The sequence below is a fragment of the Brachyhypopomus gauderio genome, unplaced genomic scaffold, assembly GCF_052324685.1.
Source record: "Brachyhypopomus gauderio isolate BG-103 unplaced genomic scaffold, BGAUD_0.2 sc60, whole genome shotgun sequence".
Taxonomy (NCBI): domain Eukaryota; kingdom Metazoa; phylum Chordata; class Actinopteri; order Gymnotiformes; family Hypopomidae; genus Brachyhypopomus; species Brachyhypopomus gauderio.
Window position 1 is genome coordinate 1,120,214 of NW_027506881.1, and position 6,571 is coordinate 1,126,784.

Sequence of the window (6,571 nt, forward strand, 5' to 3'; positions counted from 1 at the left end):
TTGTTAAAGTGTTCAACTCCGAGTACTGCTTTCCTCCGACTGTACCCCGCTAATCGCGCACGCCACTTTATATACAGTTGCTGTGTGACGTCATGGGAATTCCCCTTACACCGTTTAATCAACCAATCATATTTCGAATTAGAATGGCGGGGGCGTGGTTCAATGGTCTCGGGATATTCTCGCTGGTCAGAGTTGCCAGGTTCGCGGTTTTCACGCCAAATTGGGCTTGTTTGGAAATCTAGTCGCGGGTGAAAATTCAGCGGAGGCGGGGCGCGTTTTCTTGGGTTACTATTTAGTTGATAAACACTAATGTTACAATATTATTAATGATTTTAATATAAATCGCAATACTGATAATAAATCCCTCATAAACAAAATACTAACTTTGGGCTAGTTTGAGCTTCTGAAGGGCGGGTTTTAGACTGACTTTGGGCTGGATATTTTTGTAAGACCTGGCAACCCTGTCGCTGGTCCGCGTGCGACCGTTCTACGTCTCGTGAGCTTTTAGCTTGTGCGCTAGCTAGTTAGCAGCTGCTAGCAGAGCTACCGTGATGTTTCACAAGAGGAAAGGATGTAATCGCAGGATAACAACACCATTTTCAAGACGGCCATTCAACGAAAAAGTGGATATTGTGAGAAAAGGCCGAGCAACAGCTCATCTTGAGATTGTAACACAAGGCGGTAAAGGGTACGTTAATGACAACAGTGTTATGGAGGTGTTTTTAATACTACACTCATGTTTTCATGTGTGTGTGTGTCCAGGGGCGTCGCCTGGGGTGGGCTTCCGGGGCTTCAGCCCCGAATGATTATCCCGTAGCCCCGAACCTTTTCGCTCAGCTGTATTATTAATGAGGAGGCCAGTGCTGCTGTGAGAATAGGAAATCTCTTAACGCCAATCACAGTGCCGCTTCAAGGATAAAGTTCCGCCTTTCAGGAGAAACAGCCAATCAGCTTGCTGGTTTTGCGGGCGCGGAGGAGAGCCCACCCCCACCCCCGTGGGGGAGCGCACATGCGCTCTAGCCATTTTTGGCAGCAGGTTGCAGGTAGCTGAGGGTGAATGAAAATGGATATACGGCGTTTTTTCAAGGAGAAAGGTAACGGTAGTGAACTATGTAAACTGTGATGACATTGTGGAGAAAGGTAACGGTAGTGAACTATGTAAGCTGTGATGACATTGTGGAGAAAGGTAACTATGTAAACTGTGATGACATTTTGGAGAAAGGTAACGGTAGTGAACTATGTAAACTGTGATGACATTGTTTGTGGAGCTATCTGATAGCTGGTTAAAAACACACGTCTCCGAATCAAAACACAGATCAAACCCACTGTGTGCTTAATAAAATGCAGCTTGTCACTAGTCAGCTTCGGAATTAGTTAGCTAACCTAGTTAGTTAACCGACATAGATAGTTAACCTAGGTAGCTTAGGTAGTGAAGGTTTGTGGAAAAAAAAACTTATATAGCTAGTTATGTTATAGCTAGTTATAGTTATAGTTAGTATGTTCAACGTGCCCTGATGTACCTGATAAGCTAATAACTATTTCATTTTCAAATTGTGTTTAATAATTTAGGATTGTAGGACTGTAAGCTATAATGAATGAAATTCAATTTAGCTAACTAGTTAGCTAGAAGGTAGACGTTGTGGATAGCCAGAATTTAGTACAATACTTTATGATGGTAGTTTAAAGCAGTTTCTTAACCCTGGTCACTGCCCTAAAATTGTGTGTTTTCCACTGGAGCCAGCTGATCAGCTAATAAACAATCCTTTATTGAGTTTACACAGCACAGCATATCACAAAAAATAATTTACTTTTAATAGTTGAGGGTTAGGGTTTGTTAGAGTTTGTTCAAATCTCAAGTATTGTGGTGTAATTTATTTCCTAATACCACAGACAAGAAAGGGAGTACAGAAGAGGGAGAAAAGCAAAGTGACTTAGAACAACCTGAGGAATTTGAAGTGTTAGAGAGGACTAGAGAGGAGAACAGACAACAGGAGAGGAGAACAGACAACAGGAGAGGAGAACAGACAACAGGAGAGGAGAACAGACAACAGGAGAGCAGACAACAGGAGAGCAGACAACAGGAGAGGAGACAACAGGAGAGGAGAACAGACAACAGGAGAGGAGACAACAGGAGAGGAGAACAGACAACAGGAGAGGAGAACAGACAACAGGAGAGCAGACAACAGGAGAGGAGAACAGACAACAGGAGAGCAGACAACAGGAGAGGAGAACAGACAACAAGAGAGGAAAGAGGAGAGAACTGGAGAGGAGAGGAGATGGGAGAAGACAATACAAGTGGTATGGAAAACAATGTCTAATAAACACATTATTAATAAAATACACATGTTTTTAGTATGAAGACTAGCAAAATAATGCCAGATGTAGTTTGTTTTAGCACAGTCTTTTGTATTTAAAATATTGTTTCCAGCTTTATTTTAAGCATACTTTCTTGAATTACTATTTAACAGGGTAGAAGAGAGGGTGGAGAGAGAGGAAATATGAAATGTGGAGAGACCTGAAATGAACTGATCAGGACTGGACTGATCTAAAGAAAGAACAGGTTAGGAGAAGAAAGACTGTGCAAAAACATACAGGATAGATAATAAGTAATTCTTAAAGAGTATTAATTGTGTAGACCCCTTAGCACTAATAATTATTAATGTTTCTTTCAATAATTTGTTTGTGTGTCATAAAAGGTAAAAGAACAATTTAGAAACATGTGAATTGTTTACATTATTACACAGTTGCATGAAATCCATTGTTGACATACTGATTTGCATACTTTATTGAGGAATGGATTTACTAATGGAATATACCTGGTCCATGTCCTTTAGTACAAGCTCACTATCTTTAGGTCACCAACAGTCATTCTGCAGATTTTGTGCACCCTTTGTTAAAAAAAAAAACTCCATATTATAGTGTTAAACATTATATATCAGGGTACGCATTGTAATATATATATATTACTATATATATATATATATATATATATATATATATATATATATATATATATATATATATATATATATATATATATATAAAATTGGGCTGAGCCCCGGATCTTTACATACCCAGGCAACGCCCCTGTGTGTGTCTAGTGGAGGCCCATGGCCAGTAAGTACACTTCACCAACATGTGTGTGTGGAAATACGTTTAAACTGAATGCATTGTGAGATAGATAACCAGTGTAACGTAGCAGACATACTACAGTGAGCACACCGGTTTGTTTTGGTTTGCCAAACAAAAAGGATGTTTTGAGTTTCAGGATAAAGTTATCAAGATATAATAAGTGAATATAATCAAGATTGGACATGATTAAGCATGAACCAGAGCGTCTGTGTGGTGGTGGGTGGCTATGGGCCTAAGTCTAGCAATATAGCAGCGATAGAAGAAGATCGTGGCACCATGAAGTCTGGAAATGATGGACTTAGGACCAGGGACTAGAACTACAGTTTTGTACAACAAAGTTTTGGATATATAAGAAAAATAAATTAGATGAAATGAAATGTATCAATAGATTTCCAGTAACCAGGATTAAGAGAGGATTTCAAGAATATAACAGATGGCACACAGAGATGCAGCTGGTCAGAATGCTCTCTATGGTGCTTCTGTAGAATGTGATATAGATATACATATAGATAATTAAATGGAAATGGCCAAGAACTGAACCCTGTTGATTAACATTAACATTGTGAGATTTATGAACAGGAAGTGAACAAGTGAACAGGACGTGTGCAGTGTTTCTAATGACTAACTCATGCCAGTCTCGGGGAAAAGGAGGAATTTAATGAATAATGCCAGGTTCACACTACACGACTTTTCAGTCGTCAGGTTTTTGTACCGTTCGCACTACATGACTGGTTGTGCTGTAATCGCGAGTCTTTCAGTTGTTGTGGCTTTCACACTACATGACTGATCGGTGACATGGGCTCACGAATTAAACGACTGGGGAATCGCCGACTCATCTGGCTGCCCTCCAAAAACACGAGAACAGTCGCCGACTGGGCTAGATATTAAACATGCTAGATATTAAACATGCTAGATATTTGTCGGGTGTCTGCGATGAGTCGGCGACCACTCTGCGACCACTCGGCGAGCGTCTTTCAGCATGTCACTACAACACGATTTGCCTCCGACCACAGTTTCTGTCGGCGATCTACAAAAAACAGTCGGCGACTGAAAAACCAGCCTAAAATCGTGTAGTGTGAACCTGGCTTAAGGTGCACAACACAAAACCCGAGACATGATCCAAAGTAAGGAAACAATCACCAGCAGTCAATTGGTACAAAGACAAGCTATATATAGATGGACAAATGGCCCTCAGGTGCTGGGGATTATAATGGGCCCCACCCACCTGAGGCAGGAACACAACGCAACAGCAACAGAACAACATGTGTGTGTTGTAGTGCATGGGGAGGAGTTGTTCTCGTCTCTGCAGGTTGTCTAGCTGCATCTAGCTGCACTCTCAATTTTCTCTCAGTCTTTAACACTCAGTTCAGAGTAGTTCAAAGTATCTTTAATGGTATGAAATGAAGTGTCAAAGCACCACAAAAATGTTAAGAGCATGAGAGATAACTAAAGTTAAGGTTAACTAAAGTTAAGGATTTGGCAAATATGCAAAAGGATATGTATACATATGCTTTATATATGTGCTTATAAATACACACTTAAAAATAGTGTTTGTCTCTCCTTCACATACACACAAATAATTGCTATTACCCTCTTCCTATCTCTGAAACATCCATATTATCAGTGTATTTATCAGATCACATACACATGAATCACATACACACACTCCCTTCTCTCTCACTCTCTATTTATACACACACACATGCACACACACATCGTAGCATCCCTCTCTAATACACACACACACAACATATGTGTTTGGGGTGATTAGACTGGTGCAGCTTCATTTCTGAGTGTGTGTATTCTGAAATGTGAAAGACCTTGTGTGTGAGATGCGTTTGTTATGTGCAGCTGTAAGTGTGTTTTTATCTCCTTCTGTCTACAGGCCGTCTGACTGCAATATTTCAGAGGAAGACTGCGCTGCTCTGTCCTCAGCTCTGGAGTCAAACCCTTCATCACACTTGAGAGAGCTGAACCTGGACCTCAATAAATTCAGGAAATTCAGGAAGGAAGCAGTGTTCTGCTGGAGGATCATGTTATAGAAAATGCTGAAACTCTACTTTCCTCCTTTTTTAACATGGCGTACGACCAAATGAGGAAGTTTAAGGTCACCCTCTGGGTCAAGGACACTAGACAGGGAGAAGGTGGGAATGTAGACATGTTCCAGAGAGAAGACCTGTGCCCGACAAGAGCACGTTTCCCTAAGAGTGCAGAATTTATTCTTATATTCTTATATTTGGTACATGTATATATATAATTAAAAAATTAATCAAATTAATCAGAAGCTTTGTAATTAATTAATCGAAATTAATCACATTTTAATTGCATTTCAGTATTTAACATGAGAAATATTCAAGTTTGAATGATGAATGAATCAATGAACATAATCATAAACTTCAACATCTTGTTTATTTTTCCACCAGTCTACTACACAGACCAATAGATAAGTGCAGAAAACAGAGCAAACAGTTTTCAGAACACAGGAAATTCTGACCAAAAATGTTGTTTAATTTTGGGAGTTTTGCTCAGGATATTGGAAGAATAAGAACTGAAGTAAATCAGAAGATGATTTTTAATACCATTTTAGATGGTAGATTTTCTTTAATTTCCCAGGCCTCTGCCACAGGCATCTCCATAGTGCCTAGAAGTGGTCTTCTGCATGCTTAAAGCAAATGACTGGATCTTTTATTCATCATCTATAATATGAGCTGTCACACCAAGATAATTCTTGTTGCTAACAGAGGTCCAGTGAACCCCAGTCAGAGCCACATCCCTTTCCTCATCATACAGCTGCTGGATTTTCTTCGACATTCAATCAATCAATCAATCAAATTTTATTTATATAGCGCTTTTTACAACAGTTGTTGTCACAAAGCAGCTTTACAAGTGCCGAGTCCTAGCCCCCAGTGAGCAAGCCAAAGGCGACAGTGGCAAGGAAAAACTCCCTAGTTTTTTTGCATGAGGAAGAAACCTTGAGAGGAACCAAGACATTGTCTTTCTGGACGGTAGTTCGTAACATGCATCAGTTGACACAATGTGCAGCGCTTCTTGTAAGCCTTTATCTTCGACCACAGAGAGCAGACAACACTGCAAACAAGCCAACATAATAATGTAACGCGTGAAGTTTAAACGTCTCCGCCGCTCGCGTGAGGTGTGCGGAGTCGCGCGCTACGGTCACTCGCAAAAGTTTAATCCAGTCTTAATGGCCCAATGAAGGTAATTTAAAAACCAGGACATTTCCTCACTTAAAAAAACCCGGGACTCCCGGGACAGGATGTGAAATACGGACGTTTGGTTTCCCTATCGTACTAGAAATCAGAGATGGGGACTCATGTTTGGGACTCGGACTCGAGTCACACTTAAGTCGCATATACAGTGACTTCAGACTCGACTTAGACTTGCATTCAAAAGACTTGCAACTCGACTTGGACTCGTGATT

At 40.3% G+C, this 6,571-nt stretch overlaps 1 long non-coding RNA gene across 1 annotated transcript; it reads left to right on the forward strand.

Moving 5' to 3' along the window:
- Nucleotides 1–769: 769 nt before the first annotated feature.
- On the forward strand, nt 770–2,574 carry LOC143489265 (uncharacterized). The gene is made up of 2 exons (XR_013124626.1): nt 770–1,186; nt 1,223–2,574. It is a non-coding gene; the product is annotated as an uncharacterized LOC143489265 (long non-coding RNA).
- The last annotated feature ends 3,997 nt before the right edge of the window (nt 2,575–6,571 follow it).